The sequence below is a fragment of the Oncorhynchus tshawytscha genome, linkage group LG09, assembly GCF_018296145.1.
Source record: "Oncorhynchus tshawytscha isolate Ot180627B linkage group LG09, Otsh_v2.0, whole genome shotgun sequence".
NCBI classification, from domain to species: domain Eukaryota; kingdom Metazoa; phylum Chordata; class Actinopteri; order Salmoniformes; family Salmonidae; genus Oncorhynchus; species Oncorhynchus tshawytscha.
Window position 1 is genome coordinate 70,508,068 of NC_056437.1, and position 20,139 is coordinate 70,528,206.

The 20,139-nt window shown below is 44.7% G+C and overlaps 1 pseudogene; it reads right to left on the reverse strand.

The window, feature by feature from the left end:
• The window catches only part of LOC112259177, a 31,369-nt pseudogene that overhangs the window by 510 nt on the left and 10,720 nt on the right, over window positions 1–20,139 (reverse strand).

Below are 20,139 nucleotides of genomic sequence, written 5' to 3' on the forward strand. Positions count from 1 at the left end.
CTGAGGATGAATCGTGGGGGAGGGAGGGAGGGGAAAGGTTAGGTGAGGAGTATGTATGACAAACGATAGGGATCTCTATCAATGTGGGGCAAGCAGGCATCACAGAAAAAGGAAGAAGTGGAATAGTTAGTAGTTCACTTACTGGGTAAAAGGAAACATTGTTCACTACGAATCGGTGCACTTCACACCCAATTTGGGCACATGCCCTGGAGAGGCATGGTGGAGACACTGTGGCCCAGCCCCTGGGGGTGCAAGTCTTGGTCCCACCAGGGCCAATAGGGCTAAGACAGAACAGTCCCGGGAGGGTGACACTCAGACAGTACAGAGGGCTCCTTATCTTTGGTCGCACTGCAGCAGTCACCCTACGACTCCAGCTACACAGAAATCATAGTTTAACATCAGCATGTGGTAGAGCAGGGGGGTCAAACTCAATTCCTGGAGGGCCATGTGTTTGCAGGTTTTGGTTGTGTCCTTTCAATGTGTCAAATGAAGACATGAGGGGAGTTCCTAACTAGTCAATGGCCTTAATTGATTAATCAAGTACAAGGTAGCGAAAACTTGCAGACACTCGGCCCTCTATAAATTGAGTTTGACACCCCTATGGTACAGCTCTCAAGCATCCATTCACTTCTCCAATGGGGGTTGAATAAGAATTGATGGCATTGTTTGTCTAGTGGCTAGACATATCTGTCCCTATGTGTTGCCCATGTGTGTTGCTGTCTATGTTCCTCTCTACACTTCTAGATTAGTATATCTGGACTAATGATTGAACATTTCTGGGGGCACTCTAAAAGTTATGATTTCTGAGATTGTAAATATGCACCTCTGGGAATATTAATGTGCTTTGAATTACTTTTAAGTGACCAAACGTATGTGTTAGCATTTATGGGCTATTAAAATAGCATGTGTTTTTGGATTTATGGATAAGCCTATATAAGGCGTGGGTCAACCTTTAATAGAAAACATGGTATTTGCACGTTTACAGTAATGGGATGTTTGAAGGAAATGTTGTTGGGCTTTTTATTAAAGAAACATGTTGTTTTACTGTTGTTAAATTGCAGTCTAAAGAATAATAAGTACTAACCTTTGAACCTGTATAATCTGACATCTTTCAAATAGCTGCTCAGGTATTTATATATGCCTGTCTGTGTACAGCATATACAGTGGGGCAAAAAAGTATTTAGTCAGCCACCAATTGTGCAAGTTCTCCCAATTAAAAATATGAGAGAGGGCTGCAATTTTCATCATAGGTACACTTCAACTATGACAGACAAAATGAGAAAAAAAATCCAGAAAATCACATAGTAGGATTTTTAATGAAATTATTTGCAAATTATGGTGGAAAATAAGTATTTGGTCAATAACAAAAGTTTATCTCAATACTTTGTTATATACCCTTTGTTGGCAATGACAGAGGTCAAACATTTTCTGTAAGTCTTCACAAGGTTTTCACACACTGTTGCTGGTATTTTGGCCCATTCCTCCATGCAGATCTCCTCTAGAGCAGTGATGTTTTGGGGCTGTTGCTGGGCAACACGGACTTTCAACTCCCTCCAAAGATTTTCTATGGGGTTGAGATCTGGAGACTCGCTAGGCCACTCCAGGACCTTGAAATGCTTCTTACGAAGCCACTCCTTCGTTGCCCGGGCGGTGTGTTTGGGATCATTGTCATGCTGAAAGACCCAGCCACGTTTCATCTTCAATGCCCTTGCTAATGGAAGGAGGTTTTCACTCAAAATCTCACGATACATTGCCCCATTCATTCTTTCCTTTACACGGATCAGTCGTCCTGGTCCCTTTGCAGAAAAACAGCCCCAAAGCATGATGTTTCCACCCCCATGCTTCACAGTAGGTATGGTGTTCTTTGGATGCAACTCAGCATTCTTTGTCCTCCAAACACTACAAGTTGAGTTTTTACCAAAAAGTTATATTTTGGTTTCATCTGACCATATGATATTCTCCCAATCTTCTTCTGGATCATCCAAATGCTCTCTAGCAAACTTCAGACGGGCCTGGACATGTACTGGCTTAAGCAGGGGGACACGTCTGGCACTGCAGGATTTGAGTCCCTGGCGGCGTAGTGTGTTACTGATGGTAGGCTTTGTTACTTTGGTCCCAGCTCTCTGCAGGTCATTCACTAGGTCCCCCAGTGTGGTTCTGGGATTTTTGCTCACCGTTCTTGTGATAATTTTGACCCCACGGGGTGAGATCTTGCGTGGAGCCCCAGATCGAGGGAGATTATCAGTGGTCTTGTATGTCTTCCATTTCCTAATAATTGCTCCCACAGTTGATTTCTTCAAACCAAGCTGCTTACCTATTGCAGATTCAGTCTTCCCAGCCTGGTGCAGGTCTACAATTTTGTTTCTGGTGTCCTTGGACAGCTCTTTGGCCTTGGCCATAGTGGAGTTTGGAGTGTGACTGTTTGAGGTTGTAGACAGGTGTCTTTTATACTGATAACAAGTTCAAACAGGTGCCATTAATACAGGTAATGAGTGGAGGACAGAGGAGCCTCTTAAAGAAGCCCCCCCAGCAAAAACACAGAGAGAAGATCCTCCAACCCTTAAGTCACAGGGGGTCAAATACAGACTTATTTTAGTTTTAATTGGAATGCCATCAGACAATGGACTGTTTAAAGTAAGACCGGAATGGAGCCCAAGCCTCATTAAACAGTTTGGGGTTACCCACGTGAATTTAATTAGATTTTTTCTAGTTTCAGAGAGCACAACACATCTCTTACCCAATATTTATAAGATGGGGGAGCTGCCATATTCCAGCTCTGTAGTATTAGCCATCTAACTAAAAGAGTTGTATAAGCAACAGTGTCCGACTGGATTCTTGATAGGGGGGTACCCATGGGCAGTACTCCAAATAGGGCTGTAAGCGGAGACGGATCTATAATAGTGTCATATATATCAGAGAAACATTTAAATATGAATTCCCAGAAACCTGACAGTTTATGACAGCCCCAAAACATATGCAACAGTGTGGCTGGTTCCACTTTACATCTGACACAGGTAGGATCAAAATCAGAGAATATTCTTCCAAGTTTGGCCCCCGACCAGTGGATACGGTGAACCACCTTGAATTGAATGAGGCTGTGTCTAGTGCTAAAAGAGGACGAGTGCACCCTGTGCAGCACAGATTCCCAGGCGTCTTCCCCAAGTTCCTCCCCCAAATCCTTTTCCCATCGAGTCTTTAAAGGCACCAAAGAAGGGTTCTGTAAGTCATGAATGATTGCTTATACATCTGAAATTGCGCCCCTAGGAAGCTTTTTCAACTCCAAAATGCTCTCTATAGCTGTATTCGCAGGCCTATGGGGAAACTCAGGTGTGTTAGAACTTTGAACTTTTCTTGCAGCTGAGAAAAAGAGGCAAATGTATCATCAAAGAATAATTGGGCTAGCGAGGAGAGGCCTAGTGAGTGCCAAATGCCAAATCATTCAAAGATGGAGGAAATAAAATGTTCTGATTGATTGGGCCTGATAGAGAAAAGCCTCGGAGGCTAAAGGCTAAATGGAACTGATTCCAAATTTTAAGAGACTGCTTTACAATTGGGTTGACACACCTTCTGCCTAGGGACACTGAGAGAGATGAGCACAACACAGAGGAAAGTGCTGCAGGTTTACACGATTCAGACTCCATCTGGACCCAGAGTGGTCTCGGGCCAGTAGGATCAGTCTGCAGCCAGTACAGAAGGGCTCTGAAATTTGCAGCCCAGTAGTATGTCTGTAAATTTGGTAGAGCTAAACCCCCCAATGACCTAGGCTTCTGTAAATGTTTTCTACCAATCTGTGGTACCTTGCCATCCCAAATAAAATGCATGAATGTTTGATCCAGTGAAATAAAAAAAGATTTTGGAATAAAAATGGGTAAACATTGAAATAAATATAAAAATTTTGGCAACACATTCATTTTCATGACATTAATCCTTCTGATAAGAGAAATGGGTAGCGAATTCCAAAAAGTAAAAGATTGTTTCAAACTGTCTGCTAGAGCAACAAAGTTTTCCTGAAACAAATTTGAATATTTCCTTGTCACTTTAACTCCCAAGTAGGTGAATTGATCCCGGACAATCCTAAACTGAGAACTTGTAGAAGAGCACTTTAAAGCAGCCTTATTTACTGGAAAAAGCTCACTCTTGCCTAGATTCAGCTTGTACCCTGAGATTGATCCAAACGTTTTAAGAACAGATAGGGCACGTGGCAATGAGGTATCAGGGTTGGAGATAAACAAAAGGAGGTCCTCAGCATATAGCGAGACTTTCTGCTCCAAGCCCGCCCTGATTATACCTTGAATGGCATCATTAGAGCGTAGTGCAATGGCGAGAGGCTCGATTGCCAAAGCAAACAACAAGGGGGAGATCTCTCATCATCAAGTGGGAGAACTTGCACAATTGGTGGCTGACTAAATACTTTTTTGCCCCACTGTATGCATAGTACCGTACACAGTTGACTACTGATAAGTGCACTTCAGATAAGTGTACATTTGGAAAAGTGCTCACCTTGGCAGCCATGTTGCTTATGTATTGCCGTGAGTCAGTCTTGACAACAAGTGGCACTGTGACGTCTTTATAGAAGGGCATTCCCTTGAGGAGCTGGTACACCTGGTCTACGATGCCCAGGTCTCTGAGCAGACTGGCTCTCAGCTGCAGCCCCCTGAGACGAGGAGGCAATGCAATGTTATTCATCAGGTAACAGAAACATTGTTTTTTGGGGGGAGGGGATTGAGGTGACCATAGGACACAGCAGCAGGCAGAAGACAGTACTCACATCGAGATGGACGGGGCAGAAGGGCACTTTGTGGATTTTACCCTTCAGACCCAGTCTCTGACACCTCCTCTGGCTCAGTTGCTCATGAGGCTCCTGCAACTGTTCTCTGCACAGAGAAACGTTCCTGAGTATACTTTGTGTAAACCTGTATACAAGCACTGCTGTGTGCGCCACACATGGACACAAACATCCCTGCTATGTGTATAGTCTATCCAGGAAACCTGCATGCACACATTATGTATGGCACTGAGGTTGGAACTGACGTGTGGGTGATGTGTGTGTGTCTACCTGGTGCACCTCTCTCTGGCCTTGGTGGCAGCAGTCTGTGGGAAGAGCTGCTGTGTTTGAGGTACTTGTCGTACTCCTCCCCTCCCGTGCAGGGGAAGATCCTGCGGAGGCCACCCAGGTAGCTCAGGGCTACGAGGACCAGCTGCTACTGGCTCTGCTCCTTGCTCCTGGAGCACAGAGGACATTGGAATGGGCTTGGTACAATTACATTTTCTTTGTGCTACTTTTTCATTTTATGTTTGGATAATTGCGTATGACTCAGCGCAGACTCTATTATGAGTCCGTGCATATTGGACCATAAAACTCATAACAGCAGACTCTATTATGACTAAATCAAGGCAGACTATTATGACTCAAGAGCAGCAGACTCTGTTATGACTCAAGAGCAGCAGACTCTGTTATGACTCAAGAGCAGCAGACTCTATTATGACTCAGAGCAGCAGACTATTATGACTCGAGCAGCAGACTATTATAACTCAGAGCAGCAGACTTACATGACTCGAGCAGCAGACTATTATGACTCAGAGCAGCAGACTATTATGACTCAGAGCAGCAGACTTACATGACTCGAGCAGCAGACTATTATGACACAAGAGCTACAGACAATTATGACTAAGTCAAGGCAGACTATTATGACTCAGAGCAGCAGACTATTATGACTCAAGAGCAGCAGACTATTATGACACAAGAGCTACAGACAATTATGACTAAGTCAAGGCAGACTATTATGACTCAGAGCAGCAGACTATTATGACTCAAGAGCAGCAGACTATTATGACTCAGAGCTACAGACTATTTTCGAGCAGCAGACTTTTGACTTTTTTTGACTCAAGAGCAGCAGACTTATGATTAAAGAGCAGCAGACTATTATGACTCAAGAGTAGCAGACTTTCATGACTCAGAGCAGCAGACTTTCATGACTCAAACAGCAGACTATTATGACTCAGAGCTAGAATTTTTTTTGACTCAAGAGCAGCAGACTTATGACTCAAGAGCAGCAGACTATTATGACAGAGCTAGAGATTTTTTTGACTCAAGAGCAGCAGACTTATGACTCAAGAGCAGCAGACTCTATTATGGCTAAGTCAAGGCAGACTATTATGACTCAAGAGCAGCAGACTATTATGACTCGAGCAGCAGACTATTATGACTCAAGAGCAGCCGACTCAATAGCAGCAGACTATTATGACTCAAGAGCAGCAGACTATTATGACTCAGAGCTACAGTTTTTTTGACTCAAGAGCAGCAGACTTTTGACTCAAGAGCAGCAGACTTATGATTAAAGAGCAGCAGACTATTATGACTCAAGAGTAGCAGACTTTCATGACTCAGAGCAGCAGACTTTCATGACTCAAACAGCAGACTATTATGACTCAGAGCTAGAATTTTTTTTGACTCAAGAGCAGCAGACTTATGACTCAAGAGCAGCAGACTATTATGACAGAGCTAGAGATTTTTTTGACTCAAGAGCAGCAGACTTATGACTCAAGAGCAGCAGACTCTATTATGGCTAAGTCAAGGCAGACTATTATGACTCAAGAGCAGCAGACTATTATGACTCGAGCAGCAGACTATTATGACTCAAGAGCAGCTGACTCAATAGCAGCAGACTATTATGACTCAAGAGCAGCAGACTATTATGGCTCAAGAGCAGCAGACTATTATGACTCAGAGCTACAGTTTTTTTTGACTCAAGAGCAGCAGACTTATGACTCAGAGAAGCAGACTATTTTGACTCAGAGCAGCAGACTATTATGACTCGAGCAGCAGACTATTATGACTCAAGAGCTGCAGACTATTACGACTCAAGAGCAGCTGACTCAATAGCAGCAGACTATTATGACTCAGAGCAGCAGACTTTCATGACTCGAGCAGCAGACTATTATGACACAAGAGCTACAGACAATTATGACTAAGTCAAGGCAGACTATTATGACTCAGAGCAGCAGACTATTATGACTCAAGAGCAGCAGACTATTATGACTCAAGAGCAGCAGACTATTATGACTCAGAGCAGCAGACTATTATGACTCGAGCAGCAGACTATTATGACACAAGAGCTACAGACAATTATGACTAAGTCAAGGCAGACTATTATGACTCAGAGCAGCAGACTATTATGACTCAAGAGCAGCAGACTATTATGACTCAGAGCTACAGTTTTTTTGACTCAAGAGCAGCAGACTTATGACTCAAGAGCAGCAGACTTATGACTCAAGAGCAGCAGACTATTATGACTCAAGAGCAGCAGACTTTCATGACTCAGAGCAGCAGACTTTCATGACTCAAGCAGCAGACTATTATGACTCAAGAGCAGCAGACTATTATGACTCAAGAGCAGCAGACTATTATGACTCAAGAGCAGCAGACTATTATGACTCAGAGCTAGAGTATTTTTTTGACTCAAGAGCAGCAGACTCTATTATGACTAAGTCAAGGCAGACTATTATGACTCAAGAGCAGCAGACTATTATGACTCAGAGCAGCAGACTATTATGACTCGAGCAGCAGACTATTATGACTCAAGAGCAGCTGACTTAATAGCAGCAGACTATTATGACTCAAGAGCAGCAGACTATTATGACTCAAGAGCAGCAGACTATTAAAACTCAGAGCAGCAGACTATTATGACTCAAGTGCAGCAGACTATTATAACTCTGAGCAGCAGACTATTATGCCTCAAGAGAAACAGACTATTATGACTCAAAAACGACTAAAACAGGCATACATTGGCCAGTTTCATCATGATTTTCAAAACAATTGTTTGTGATACGAATGTAAAATGCATATCAAACATCCTTCCTTCCCCTCCCAATTAAGTTTCTATGTGAGAATTGCCAGAACAATCTGAGATATTTCCGCGCCTTCCTAGCGTTTAATCACCCTATTATGACTCAGTGCTATGACTCCATAACATCCATGTGCTGTGACTCTATCATGACTCAGTGAAGTGACTACAATGACTGTGCTGTGACTCTATTGTGACTGAAGTTTTGCAGGGTCGTCACCACACCTTGTCTCCTTGGAGCGGACGTGCTGCAGCCAGTCTCTGATCCTGCGCCTCTTCCTCTGTGGCTTTCAGTCGGTCACAGGCCTCCAGATTATACATACAGCAGCCTGTCCTTCACCTCTCTGTCCAGCCTGGGGTCTGTGGTAAAGCTAATGGAGTGGTTGATCTCCACACAGAAATACACAAGTACATCACACTGTACAAATACATGAGCAAGTGAGCGTGTGTGGTCTCACCTCTATCAGCCAGGGCTTGAGGCGGTGGTTGATGAGCACGTCGAAGCCCAGGATCTCGAAGTAGGCCCCGGTGGCATTGTTGGAGGTGGCGTGGTGCAGGAAGCAGATGTGGTAGCTGTGGCGGAGCACTGAGTGGGCTGAGACCAGAGCCTTGATCGCCACATCCTCGATGTCGGCCCACAGCTTCCCCGTGTCACAGTGCATCGTCTCCAGGAGACGGGTCAGCGTCAACAACTTCCTGTAGGGAGGGGGAGCGAGACAGACAGAGGGGAGAGACAGAGAAAGACAGACAGCGAGCGAGGCAGCAAGAGAAAGACCATTCAAACAGTCAGACAGGAATGTCGCCACATACAGTATTGGTTGTGCATCGTGTCATAGACCTGTTCAATGTCCCTGCCTCGTCTTGCGAACACTTTTAACCATCACAATGTTGTCTGTGTGTACACTGTAGACACACGTTCATTTTCACTTGACCCCCACTGTTAAGGTTCTAGAAGTTAGTTTTGTTTGGGAGGCTACAATAAGCTCAACATACCAAGGCAGTGATGAAACATGAGTGGCAGTATATCAGCCTCCTGAGTTGTGACACATGCTGCAAATAAGATTGGCTGCTTGGCCTGCTGACAAGCCTGGCTGTGGCTCTTGCATACTGATACAAGTATGGCGCGGGGGACCTGGGCCGGAGATGGCCATAAGTCTCAGAGTGAGACATGACTGACAGCTCTGAGTCGTTGCTTTTAGACTGACATAAATTGATCCAGCAGCTTCATTCTGACACAGGTCGCGTAAGCATGCTCTCAGTTTTGTGACAGACAGGGTTTTCTCAAGTGGATTGAGCTGTTATCCTAATGAGAGGGAAACATATATAATTTATACCTAAAAGAATAGAAGTTGTGCTTGCCTTTCCCTTCCTGGAACCAAGCACTCGTACATGTCCACGCTAGAGGAAAGTGTCAAATACAGCATCGGAGAGAAAGCCCAGGAAGACCCGTGTCAATAGATCACCTTTCGATGCCAGCGTTCTCATCCCAGACAAAGTTCTCACTTTGTTTGTTAATGGCATAGGTGGTCAGGTGCATGAAAGAGGCCAGTGTGTGAGATAGAGACTGTGTCGAAGAGGAACTTAGAAACCAGGAGTACTTTCACAGTGCTTGCATGTTGGGCATTGTTGCTAAGTCTTTTATGACAGAGCTAGTAAAACGTTAGCTTGAGTCATCAATGGGGCCATACCACTGGTAAAAAAATAATAATACTGTTTGAGAGGCGCAAGATTGATCACACCCATTGTAGGTCTGAGTTCAAGGACAGATGTCTATCTTATCTAAGTCCATCTGCCTGCGTGTCTGTGTTTGATTGTGTTCCTGTCTGTCTCTGTCCCCTTGAACACGCTTACAACAGACGGACGATATGCAACATGTCAATACCGACAGAAAACAAATGTTACCATGTCTATGGTCCCTAACAGAACTACACAGTATGAACACGAAAGACCAATGACATTGTGTACATCTCATGTTTATTTCAATGTTAAACATGTTGCCCTCTCATTCCCCCTTCTGTGGTTGTGCCCATTGTGCCGTGCCACACCACGCTGTTGCGGGTGGTGTTGTAGCGGCTGGTGCAGAAGCGGGCCAGCCGCTCCTTATACAGGAAGATACGGAAGGGGTCGAAGACGTCACCAGCACGTAGATGCGTAGGTCAAACTTGAAGCCGTCAATGACCAATGGCTGTTTGTGGTGGCAGAGGGAGACAAGAACAACAAATAAGAATGGCTAAGACAAAGTAGAATATCTGGAAATTATGACAAGACAGGTTGAGAAAATTGCTGTTCTGCTTTACCCTGACAACTCAGTTAATTGATATGATAGATTATACTCAGTAATATTGAATACAATGGGAACAGGAGCAACATACATCTCAACGGTTCCCAAAGTTTTCCGTTCCGGGGACCACCAAATCAGTCAAAAGCTTTTGTGGACCACCATTCGTGGAGTTGCAGTATTTCAAATAAACATGTTTAGAGTCAATTTTATCAATGAATGTAACAGTATAAAGGCCAATTATTATTATTATTATAATGATAAACAATCTGCATTGTGAAACGTTATGTAAAATTGCTTATTATCCCATTAATAATCCCAGCTGCATCTTTTTCTTCACATCTTCTTGTAAGTGCAGTACAATAAAAAGGTCAACAGCCAAAGTTCATCCTGCTCCTATTCTACTTTCATATATGATTTAGATCAGGGGTTCCAAACCATTTTTCCCCAGGGGCCCCTTTTTCACATGTAAAAAAAAATGGAATTTAAAAATGTTGTTTATTTAGATAGAGTATATTAAATAAAACACCAGCTTGAATTTGTTTAATTTGAAGGACCTAGGAAAATATTTGTTTGAAGCTCATTTCCTGAAAGACTAATTACATATTTTGGTAGGCTATTTAATGACAATAATAATAATGGTAATAATAATAATAAAAATCATCATCATCATTAAAAAAATATATGATAAGGAAGGTAAAGTCAAGACCCGATTTCCCCAAATGTTATTCTGCTACCAAATATGTTTTAATAGGATCATTTATATGAACCCTCAATTTAATTATACTGATTCTCTTTTACAGAAAGTGAATTGATCAACTGATAGCGACACTGGGAGACGAGAAGCAAGCACAGGGAATGAACATTTAATAAAAAACGAACAAGAAACAAAACAAAGACAGCGTCTGGATAAGGGAAACAAAATTATAGCCCCATCGATAAGAATGTGGGCGTGCTCAGACCTTTTCCTGTAGTCCACAATCATCTCCTTTGTGTTGATCATGTGGAAGGAGATGTTGCTGTCCTGGCACCACACTGGCAGGTCTCTGACCTCCTCCCTATAGGCTGTCACATCGTTGTCGGTGATCAGGCCTACCACTGTTGCGTCGTCGGCAAACTTTATGAAGGTGTTGGAGTCGTTTCAGGCCATGCAGTCGTTTCTGGCCATGCAGTCATGAGTGAACAGGGAGTACAGGAGGGGACTGAGCACACACCCCTGAGGGGCCCCTGTGTTGAGGACAAGCGTGGCAGATGTGTTGTTACCTACCCTCACCATGGGTCGGTAGTCATTTAGGCAGGTTACCTTAGTATTCTTGGGCACAGGTACTATGGTGGTCTGCTTGAAACCTGTTGGTATTACAGACTCTGACAGGGAGAGGATGAAAATGTCAGTGAAGACACTTGCCAGTTGGTCAGCGCATGCTCGGAGTACACGTCCTGGTAATCCGTCTGGGTGGCCCGTCAGGAAGTCCAGGATCCAGTTTCAGAGGGAGGTGTTTAGTCCCAGGGTCCTTAGCTTAGTGATGAGCTTTGAGGGCACTATGGTGTTGAACTCTGAGCTGAAGTCAATGAAAAGCATTCTCACATAGGTGTTCCTTTTGTCCAGGTGTGAAAAGGCAGTGTGGGGTGCACTAGAGATTGCATAATCTGTGGCTCTGTTGGGGCGATATGCAAATTGGAGTGGGTCTAGGGTTTCTGGGATAATGGTGTTGATGTATTACAGACTCAGACAGGGAGAGGATGAAAATGTCAGTGAAGACACTTGCCAGTTGGTCAGCGCATGCTCAGAGTACATGTCCTGGTTTTACTGTTTGCTTATGGCCGTATAAACCTCATTGAGTGCGGTCTTAGTGCCAGCATCGGTTTGTGGTAGTAAATAGACAGCTACGAAAAATATAGATGAAAACTCTCTTGGTAGATAGTACGGTGTACAGCTTATCATGAGATACTCTACCTCAGGCGAGCAAAACTTTGTGACTTCCTTAGATATCGTGCACCAGCTGTTGTTTACAAATATACATAGACCGCCACCCTGTCTTTACCAGAGGCTGCTGTTCTATCCTGCCGATACAGTGTATAACCCGCCAGCTGTATGTTATTCAAATCAAATCCAATTTTATTGGTCACATACACATGGTTAGCAGATGTTAATGTGAGTGTAGCGAAATGCGTGTGCTTCTAGTTCTGATTACGCAGTAATATCTAACAAGTAATCTGACAAATTCACAACAACTACCTTATACACACAAATAGACAAAAATGTAAAGGGATGAACAGAATATGTACATATAAATATATGGATGAGCGATGGCGTGCGGCATAGGCAAGATGCAGTAGATGGTGTAGAATACAGTACGTACATATGAGATGAGTAATGTAGCATATGTGAACATTATTAAAGTAGTGTCATCTAAAGTGACTAGTGATACCTTTATTAAGTCCATTTGTTAAAGTGGCCAGAGATTTGAGTCTGTATGGTGGCAGCAGCCTCTCTATGTTAGTGATGGTTGTTTAACAGTCTGATGGCCTTGAGATAGGTGTTTTTCAGTCTCTCGGTACCAGCTTTGATGCACCTGTACTGTCTTCACCTTCTGGATGATAGCGGGGTGAACAGGAAGTGGCTCAGGTGGTTGTTGTCCATGATTATCTTTTTTGCCTTCCTGTGACATCGGGTGCTGTAGGTGTCCTGGAGGGCAGGTAGTTTGCCCCCGGTGATGAGTTGTGCAGACCGCACTACCCTCAGGAGAGCATTACGGTTGAGGGCGGTGCAATAGCCCGACAGGATGCTCTCGATTGTGCATCTGTAAAAGTAGTGTTTAAGATGACAAGCCAAATTCCTTTAGCCTTCTTCACCACGCTGTCTGTGTGGGTGGACCATTTCAGTTTGTCCGTGATGTGTATGCCGAGGAACTTAAAACTTTCCACTACTGTCCCATCTATGTGGATGGGGGAGAGGGGGTGCTCCCTCTGCTGTATCCTGTAGTTCCACAATCATCTCCTTTGTTTTGTTGACGTTGAGTGAGAAGTTATTTTCCTGACACCACACTCCGAGGGCCATCACCGCTTCCCTGTAGGCCGTCTCGTCATTGTTGGTAATCAGGCCTACCACTGTAGTGTCATCTGCAAACTTGATGATTGAGTTGGAAGCATGCATGGCCACGCAGTCATGGGTGAACAGGAGTACAGGAGAGGGCTGAGAACGCACCCTATGGGGCCCCAGTGTTGAGGATCAGCAAGGTGGAGATGTTTTATTACCTTCACCACCTGGGGGCAGGCCGACAGAAAATCCAGGACCCAGTTGACGAGTTTGGAGGGTACTATGGCGTTAAATGCTGAGCAGTAGTCAATGAACAGCATTCTTACATAGGTATTCCTCTTGTCCAGATGGGATAGGGCAGTGTGCAGTGTGATGGTGATTGCATCGTCAATGGACCTATTGGGGAGGTAAGCAAATTGGAGTGGGTCTAGGGTATCAGGTAGGGTGCAGGTGATATGATCCTTGACTAGTCTCTCAAAGCACTTCATGATGAGAGAGGTGAGTGCAATGGGGCGATTGTCATTTAGTTCAGTTTCCTGAGCTTTCTTGGGAACAGGAACAATGGTGGCCATCTTGAAGCATGTGGGGTCAACAGACTGGGATAGGGATTGGTTGAATATGTCCGTAAACACACCAGCCAGCTGATCTGCGCATGCTCTGACGACGCGGCTGGGGACGCAGTCTGGGCCGGCAGCCTTGCGATGGTTTACACGTTTAAATGTTTTACTCATGTTGGCCACGGAGAAGGAGAGCCCACAGGCTTTGGTAGCAGGCTGTGTCAGTGGCACTGTATTGTCCTCAAAGCTAGCAAAGAAGTTGTTTAATTTGTCTGGGAGCAAGATGATGTCCGTGACGTGGCTGGTTTTCTTTTTGTAATCCATGATTGACTGTAGACCCTTGCCATATACGTCTCGTGTTTGAGCCGTTGAATTGTGACTCTACTTTGTCTCTGTACTGACGCTTTGCTTGTTTGATTGCCTTGCGGAGGAAATAGCTGCACTGTTTGTATTTGGTTATGTTTCCGGTCGCCTTGCCATGATTAAAAGCAGTGGTTCGCGCGTCCAGTTTTGCGAATGCTGCCATTAATCCACGGTTTCTGGTTAGGGAAGGTTTTAAAAGTCCCAGTGGGTACAACATCTCTGATGCACTTGCTAATAAACTCACTCACCGATCATCTGATGCTATCCAGAACATATCTCAGTCCACTTGATTGAAGCAATCTTGAAGCGTGGAGTCCGATTGGTCAGACCAGGGTTGTATTGTCCTGAGCATGGGCATTTCCTGTTTTAGTATCTGTCTATAGGCTGGGAGCAACAAAATTGATTCATGGTCAGATTTGCTGAAGGCAGGGCGCGGGAGGGCTTTGTATGCATCGCAGAAGTTCAATTAGCAATGATCCAGAATTCTGCCAGCTCGTAGTTCGTCCACTTATTATCCAGCGATTGTATGTTGGCCCATAGTACCGATGGCAAAGGTAGATTAGCCATTTGTCACCTAATCTGTACAAGGCACCCCGATCTCCTTCAGCGATATCTGTCTCTTTCTCCTGCGAATGATGGGGATGAGGGCCTTTTCGGGTGTCTGGAGTAAATCCCTCTCGCCCGACTCATTAAAGAAACATTCTTCGTCTAGTTCAAGGTATGTAATCTCTGTTCTGATGTCCAGAAGCTCTTTTTGGTCATAAGATATGGTAGCAGCAACATTATGTACAAAATAAGTTACAAAGCCATTTTATAGCTTGTTTCTAGCCTAAAGCATTGCAGATATTTTTGTTACTTTAGATCTGTATAAACAATCGAGAACTGTAAATTGTTTTATAGTTTTTTTAATCAAAGGTCCCACATCCCCCCACGAAACGGTAGCATCCCACACGGGGGGTGAGCCCCCTAGGTTGGGAACCCTTGACTTAGATAACAAATAGACAGCCGTATCAAATTTCAAAGTCCACTGCAGGGTACAGGGCCAATTGTGTCCGTCTCCCCTCTAAGAAAGAGTTTGGGATTTCCATTCACAGACATCATGCAATTAAAAGGATAAGGGTATATTATCTAATGTAAAAGGTGTATCAATCTAGCCTGGTTATACCAGATTGAATGGTGAGCAGGGCATAAAATGAACACCGGCCACCTGCCAAATGCAGGTAGATTTTGGCATTGTTGGGTTAGATGTCTATTTCACCAGCCACGTGTGCAGTTGGTCAGGACTCCACAGTGCAAGAATTTCATTTGCAGTGAGTCAAAGAGTCAAAGAAATACAAATCCTATATAGCCCACTCCACTTCGTACTGCAACACTGCCTGGTTGGGAGCTATGCACAAGTGAAAAGCTGAGTGAAAGATACCTTTTTTTAGAAGCGCTGCGCACAGGCATAAAAATGGGTCTAATTTACTTGAAAGGAAAGTCTACTGAATTGAGACTTTGTCCTTGTGCTATTTGCTAATTTACATTGTTTTGTTCACAAGCTAAGTTGTTTTTCTATGTTTGAAACGATAGGGAAGCTAAAGACCACTTCCACTAATCAGACTTAATCTCACAGGCACAAACATGACTTGAGTCTCGCTACCACAGTCACAGTAACTCTCTTTGCATCTATCATATTTTGGTTAAGACTCAGGTCACAAAAATTATTATTTAAGCAATAAGGCCCGAGGGGGTGTGGTATATGGGTGGCAGGTAGCCTAGTGGTTAGAGTGTTGGACTAGTAACCGAAAGGTTGCAAGATCAAATCCCCATGCTAAAAGGTATAAATCTGTTGTTCTGCCCCTGAAAAAGGCAGTTAACCCACTGTTCCTAGGCTGTCATTGAAAATAACTGACTTGCCTAATTCAATAAAGGTATGAATAAAATATGGCCAATATACCACAGCTAAGGGCTGTTCTTGTGTACGACTCAACGCAGAGTGCCTGGACACAGCCCTTAGCTGTGGTATATAGACCATATATCACAAACCCCAGAGGTGCCTTATTGCTATTACAAACTGGTTACCAACATAAGTAGAGCAGTTAAAATAAATGCTTTGTCGTACCCGCGGTATACGGTCTGACATACAGCATTCAGGGCTCAAACCACCCAGTTTATGGTGTAATTTTAGTGGCCCAAAAATATTTTGGCTGGTAAAAAATCTGAGTTGCTAGATTTTTTAATCTACTGGCCACAGTGGCTAGGGGACCAAAAAGTACATTTTATGCCCTGATGGTGAGCGCAACATTCAGTTTGGTTTAACTAGGCTAGTGCCAATTGACTAATGGGAGCATCATGACTCCACCGAGAGGCACCAGGTGCGGAGGAAGATGTTGTACTCCTTGGGGAAACTCTTCAGCATGCAGTTCATGTTGCGAGCCAGCATGTACTTCCTGCTCAGCTCCATCATGCAAGGGAAGTGTCTTCTGTCTTCACATCTTCTGTCAGGCCCACGAGAAAAAATACTATAGTATACTGTTGTTTAAATTCTGTAGTATTACTATGGTTAAAAAAGCATTGTGTTTATGCAGACTGTAGTATACTGTAGTATTTATTACTGTTTTTGCAAATATTAAAGAAGTATGCTATAGTATTTACAGTTTACTATAGTATGAATAGAACAGCTGCCTCCGGTAAGAAAAGGGGTGGCGGTCTGTGTCTATTTGTAAAAACAGCTGTTGCACGCAATCTAATATTAGATATTAAGGAAGGTTTTGCTCGCCTGAGGTAGAGTACCTCATGATAAGCAGTAGGTTACACTATTTACCTACAGAGTTTTCATCTATATTTTTCGTAGCAGTCCATTTACAACCACAAACCAATGCTGGCACTAAGACCGCACTCAATGAGCTGTCCACGGCCATAATCAAACAAGAAAATGCTCACCTAGAGGTGGCGCTCCTAGTGGCCGGGGACTTAATGCAGGGAAACTTACATCCGTTGTACCTAATTTCTACCAGCATGCTACATATGCAACCAGAGGAAAAAAAAAACTCTAGACCACCTTTACTCCACACACAGAGACGCATACAAAGCTCTCCCTCGCCCTCAATTTGGCAAATCTAACCATAACTCTATCCTCCTGTTTCCTGCTGACAAGCAAAAATTAAATCAGGAAGCCCCAGTGACTCGCTCAATGAGGAAGTGGTCAGATGAAGCAGATGCTAAGCTACAGGACTGTTTTGCTAGCACAGACTGGAATATGTTCCAGGATTCTTCCGATGGCATTGAGGAGTACACCACATCAGTCACTGGCTTCACCAATAAGTGCATTGATGACGTTGTCACCACAGTGACCGTGCGTACATACCCCAACCAGAAGCCATGGATTACAGGCAACATCAGCACTGAGCTAAAGGGTAGAGCTCCCGCTTTCAAGAAACGGGACTCTAACCCGGACGCTTATAAGAAATCCCGCTATGCCCTCCGATGAACCACCAAACAGGAAAAGCATCAATACAGGACTAAGATTGAATTGTACTACAACCGGCTCTGACACTCATCAGATGCCGCAGGGCTTGCAAACTATTACGTCCTATAAAAGGGAAGCACAGCCGTGAGCTGCTCAGTGACATGAGCGAACCAGACAAGCTAAGTAAATTCTATGCTCGCTTCAAGGCAAGCAACACTGAAGCATGCATGAGAGGATAAGCTGTTCAGGACAAGTGTGTGATTACGAACTCCGTAGCCGATGTGAGCAAGACCTTTATCAGGTCAACATTCACAAGGCCGCAGTGCCAGACAGATTACCAGGACGTGTACTCGTGTACTGCGCTGACCAATGGGAAAGTGTCTTCACTGACATTTTTAACCTGTCCCTGACCGAGTCTGTAATACCAACTGTTACGTTCCCCAGTTTCTGTGTTATGGGTTTGTATGTGTTTGAATGTGTGTATTTCAGGAAATGGCTTCCTGAAGTCCAAAGCAGCTGATTGGTCGGCCCCATTGCAGATTGGAGCTCTCTTCAGGAGATACAGCTACTGCAATTACCAACTTCTTCTGCAGCTTGAAAAGCCAGTGTTCCTTTGAGCAGAGAGAGTTTCTTTGATGTTTTGTGTTGGTTGTTGCCCAGACAATTTTTGTAAAGTATTTTGTAGCCAGTCCTGCTGAGGTATGTTTATGTCAAAAGGACTGTGTTTTTGATTGAAATTGTTCACTTTACATTAGTAATTATTGTTTTTGTTCCCAGGGGGGGAAGGGGAACGCACCTTGGGAGTGCTTAGGCAAGAGGCCTGCGGGCATATACATACCAGTAGTATGTACTCTGTCTATGCAGTCTAGGTAAGACCTGGGCGGACCACCCCCTGTATTTTGGTTAGCGTGCCAGGTGGCGTTAAGAATAGGTAACCAGTGGGTAGGTCGGTAAGGCAGGACAGGCTACTCTTTAAAGTTTACATTCTTTGCTTTGGTTCCGTCCAGCTCCTTTTCCCCACATTACCGTGTTAAGGATAAATTCATTCCCAGTAAATGGTAATATTCTCTGCCTCTGTCATCCTTAAAAGCACCTACAATCACATACAACTTTCACTACACGGGGAGTTGAGTGTCGCAGGGTGTTGCGTTCCCTCCTCCAAGAGGTGTGCGTAACACCAACATGTTTCAAGCAGACCACCATAGTCCCTGTGCCAAAGAACACCAAGGTAACCTGCCTAAATGACTAACACACCTTAGCACTCACGTCTGTAGCCATGAAGTGCTTTGAAAGGCTGGTGATGGCTCACATCAACACCATCATCCCAGAAACCCTAGACTCATGCCAATTTGCATACCGCCCCAACAGATCCACATATGATGCAATCTTTATTGCACTCCACACTGCCCTTTCCTACCTGGACAAAAAGGAACACCTACGTGAGAATGCTATTCATTGACTACAGCTCAGCATTCAACACCATAGTGCCCTCAAAGTTCACCACTAAGATAAGGACCATGGGACTAAACACCTCCCTCTGCAACTGGATCCTGGACTTCCTGACGGGCCAACCACAGGTGGTAAAGGTAGGTAACAACACATCTGCCACGATAATCCTCAACACTGGAGCCCCTCAGGAGTGCATGCTCAGTCCCCTCATGTACTCCATGTTCACCCATGACTGCATGGCCAAGCACGACTCCAACACCATCATTAAGTTTGCTGACGACACAACATTGGTAGGCATGATCACCGACAACGATGAGACAGCCTATAAGGAGGGGGCCAGTGTGGTGCCAGGATAACAACCTCTCCCTCAATGTGATCAAGACAAGGGAGATGATTGTGGACTACGGGAAAAGGAGGACCCGAGCCCGGTGCGAACACCGGGGTCTCACTGCGGTGACGGTCCACGCTGGCTTTCTGGCGATGGACACAGGCGGCTTCCTATGTCTCCTCCGCGCGCCTAAACCAGTTGTCTACCACAGGAGTCTCGGTCTGACCCTGATGCCACGGTGCCAGAACCGACTGGTACCCCAATACACACTGAAAGGGGAGAGGTTAGTGGAGGAGTGGCGAAGCAAGTTCTGTGCCATCTCGGCTTAGGGCACAAACGCTGGCCACCTGCCCACTCCCCTGGCCGGTCCTGGCAATAGGACTGCAGAAGCCTGCCCACATCCTGGTTAACTCTCTCTACCTGCCTGTTACTCTCAGGGTGAAAACCTGAGGTAAGGCTGATCGAGACCCCCAGGCGTTCCATGAACGCCTTCCAAACTCCCGATGTGAACTGGGGACCCCGATCCGACACTATATCCTCAGGCACCCCGTAGTGCCGGAAGACGTGTGTAATCAGGGCCTCCGCAGTCTGTAGGGCCGTAGGGAGACCAGGCAGAGGGAAGAGACGACAGGACTTAGAAAAACAATCCACAATGACCAGGATCATGGTGTTTCCCTGTGAGGGAGGAAGATCTGTTAGGAAATCCACTGACAGATGTGACCAAGGTTGTTGTGGAACGGGTAAGGGATGTAACTTACCTCTGGGCAGGTGTCTCGGAGCCTTACACTGGGCACACACCGAGCAGGAGGAGACATAAACCCTCACATCCTTA